Genomic DNA, 4056 nt, shown 5'->3' with positions numbered 1-4056 from the left:
AAAAAGTCATCCCAAACGAAGTCTTATAATTCTATTGCATGGCAATATTTTCAAATGTGTAAATATAATTTATTAAATTAGTAATTTTAATAATATCTATTTTTAAAACTCTAATTGAGCTTTTTAGTCGAGCTTTAATTGAGCTTCTTAATGAGCTTGTTCATGGGCTCTAAACGATATTGTTTGTGAACATAAACGAGCCGAACATCATGCAGTTCAAGCTCATTCATTTAGTTTATCAAAAGAACATAAACAAGCTCTTATCCAGCCATGTCACGAATATCTCGTCGAACGCTCAGTTCATTTGCAGCCCTATAAACACCCAATATCTAAAAACTAGCCTATAATTTATCTAAAGTGGTTCACTTACAAGACTTTAAAAAAAATATTACCATCTTTATCAACAAAGTTTTTGCTTTAAGACACTAAAAATTTGCTTGTCATGTTTATGTAACATTAGGCAGTTATAATAAAATAATCATTCAAGTGAAAAGTTTCAATAGTTTGAAAAGCTAGTGGTAGGTTTACATGTTCATTTTCTAATCATTCTACCTAATAATTCTTGACCATCTATTCAAATGGAATGCATGACAACTTGCAAAGCATAGTACACAATTAATTAAATGGAGACAAATTTTTACACCCATTCCCATAGACTTTAAATAACTTTTGGAACTTAGGCTTCGTTTGGGACGGCTTTCTTCCTGCTTCATAAAGCTGCTTTCTAGTATAAAAAAATAAATTTTTATACTAAAAAACCGCTTTAAGAAGCAGTAATAAAGCCGTCCCAAACATAGCCTTAGTCAAAAAATGAGATGATGAATTTTAAAACACAATTCAAATATGAAAAAGGCATATGAAGAATATAACACAATAAGCACTTATTCAATTTTTCGTCATCATTAACATCGATGATTGATAAATTCTTCATCTAATATATGAGAACAAGCATTAATACTAACCAGAGAAAGATCTTTAAAGATAAGAGAAGAACAGTAAACATTAAATCTGATTTTGCAACCTCAAACATCTCATCTCCATCTCTACCTTCTTTTAATTTTTCACTGTTACAAAAGCATTTTATTCCCTACAACAAGATTAGATTTTAAAGACAAAAGGTAAAGTAATAAAGTTAAGCTATTGATGTGTCATCAGCCGTTGAGATGCTTCTGTGATTTCCTTTTGCAGTCTGCAAGAGCGGCTGCTCTATTTTCTATTGCTGCCTTGAGAAGTGGAGACCTTCATGTTAACAGGAGTGGTCCCACTTTGTTTAGTTTGCTTAACAGTCCCCTGCAAATTAACCGTGTGAGTGCAAAGAGTTAATTTGTTGCGAAGGAGAAGAAATCTTGTAATAGGAAGACTCTTAGTAAAAATATCGGCTGTATGATCATTTGTAGAGATGTGATGAAGAGTGATGATCTTTGCCTTGATACATTCTCTAATATAATGTTGGTCAATCTCAATATGCTTCGTCCGGGCATGAAAAACAGGATTATTTGCAAGAGATATAGCGGAAACATTATCACAATATAGAAGAGTAGGAATGTTGCATGGAATTTTAAAATCTTGCAATAGATGACGTAACCAAACAATTTCAGTTGCAGCCGTAGTGAGTGCCCGATACTCTGCTTCTGTGGAAGAGCGAGAAATAGTAGATTGTTTCTTTGCACTCCAACTAATGAGCGTACGACCAAGAAATATGTAATATCCGGATGTAGATTTCCTATCTATTTTGTCACCAGCCCAGTCGGCATTAGCATATGCTGATAACGTGAAGTTTCCAAGTTGTATAGGTAGTCCGGCAGAGACAGTACCTTTTAAGTAGCGAAGGATTCGTTTCAGCATTTGAAAGTGATGATTAAGAGGTTTGTGCATATGTTGACAAACTTGATTCACAGCAAAATAAAGGTCAGGTCTTGTTATCGTCAAATACTATAATGAACCGGCAAGACTGTGGTAGAGATATGGATCCGAAAAAGGAGTCTCATCAGCTGGAGAATTCTTTGCTTTAGCAGACAATGGAGTTTGCAATGAATGGCAATCGGTCATGCCTACTTTGTCCAGTAAAGCATTTGCATATGAGGTCTGATGTAAGAACATTTCTGTACTTAACCGCTGAACTTGTAAACCCAGAAACGTGTGAAGCTTGCCAAGGATTTTGACGAGAAACTGTTGTTGCAAATCTTGTAATAATTGTGAAAGAGCTACTTCATCATTTCCCATTAACAAAATATCATCTACATAAACAAGCAAGTAAAGTGAAGTAGTTTTTGAGGTGTAGGTGAGTAAAGAAGGATCCGCTTGACTGAAATTAAAACCCCATTGAATGAGATATTCAGTGAATGTGGAAAACCACTGTCTCGGAGATTGTTTCAAGCCATATATAGCTTTGTTCAGCTTGCAGACATAGTCAGAATTGATTGAATCTATAAAACCCTTTGGTTGATGCATGTAAACATCTTCTTCAGTTTTTCCATGTAGAAACGCATTTGACACGTCAAGCTGTGTTATGTTCCACTGGTTTGCGATGGCACAGGTAAGGAATACACGAATGGTCTGAAATTTTGCTACCTGACTGAAAGTTTCAAAGTAATCAAGACCATATTCTTGGTTGTAACCTTGAGCCACAAGTCTTGCTTTGTAGCAAGCAATGGTGCCATCATCATTTAGTTTGGTGCGGAATAACCACTTGTTTCCAAGCACATTGTAAGATGAATGAGGTGGCACAAGGGTCCAAGTACCTTGTAATTGGAGTGCTTGAAATTCTTCAGACATCGCATTTCGCCAATGTAAATATTTAATGGCATCAGTATAACTTGTTGGGTCATGGAGAGTATTGGTGACATGAAGAAGATTGAAGATAGATCGTGGCTTTAGATTTCCTGTTTGAAATCGAGTGGTCATATGATGAGTTTTTAATGGGGGAGATGGAATGATCGGACTGGATGAGCTAGAGGGAAAATCAGAAGTGATACTGGGTGTTAATACTTCGGAAGGTGTGGGTTGAGCTGTTGTAGATGTGTTGGGAGGAAGATTAGAAGGAGTTTGTGTTGAAGGAGTAGGCACAAGCGTCAAGGGAGGAGGATTAGAATGAGAAGGAGTGGTAGTATTAGTTTGTGTTGAAGCAGAATTCTGAAACGGGAAAAGAGTTTCCTGAAATTTAACATTAATAGAAGTAGTGACTTTACCTGTTAAAATATTGAAACAGTAATAACCTTTGGAGGCCGAAGCATACCCAAGGAAGATGGATTGCATAGCTTTAGGGGCAAGTTTGTGAAACTTATGTGGAGGTAGGAGAGGAAAACATAAACAACCAAACACTTTTAAGAATTTATAATTGGGTAAGCGATTGTACAGAATATGATAGGGTGAACGATTATTAGTAACAGGTGATGGAAGCCTGTTAATTAGATATACGGCTGTGAGAGCAGTATACACCCAAAAATGGTAGGGTAAGTTGGCATCAAGAAGAAGTGTTCTCGTGGTCTCGATAATGTGACGATGTTTACGCTCAGCTAGACCATTTTGTTGGGGTGTGTAAGGACAAATGAATTGCTGTTGGATGCCATGATTTCGAAGAAAGTGCTGAAAAATTTTATTTGTGTATTCAGTGCCAGAGTCGGATCTGAACACCTTAATGGTTGTTTGAAATTGTTTTTCAACCATTATTTTAAAATGTTTAAAGTGCTGAAATGTTTCAGATTTCTGTATCATTGGAAACAACCAAGTGTAACGAGAGAAGTCGTCAATAAAAACAACATAATAACAAAATCCATTCATTGAAGGTATTGGGGAAGGTTCCCATACATCAGAGTGAATAAGTTGAAGAGGTTTCGTTGCATACGAAGTTGAAATATTAAATGTAGACCTATAACATTTGGACTGAGAGCAGGACAAACAATTACTGGATACAGAATTACTAATTAAAGAGGGATGCATAGCACGAAGTGTTTCCAACGTGGTGGAATTTGGATGTCCCAGCCGCTTGTGCCATAGAGAAGATGTTGGAGAAGAACCGAAAAGACTAGAAGATTTTGTGTAAAGAGCTGTAGAGAT

The sequence above is a fragment of the Dendrobium catenatum genome, unplaced genomic scaffold (assembly GCF_001605985.2).
Source record: "Dendrobium catenatum unplaced genomic scaffold, ASM160598v2 fragScaff_scaffold_1400, whole genome shotgun sequence".
In the NCBI taxonomy this organism is placed as follows: Eukaryota; Viridiplantae; Streptophyta; class Magnoliopsida; order Asparagales; family Orchidaceae; genus Dendrobium; species Dendrobium catenatum.
The sequence above is the reverse complement of the archived record's forward strand: the minus strand, read 5'-3'. Positions refer to the sequence as shown.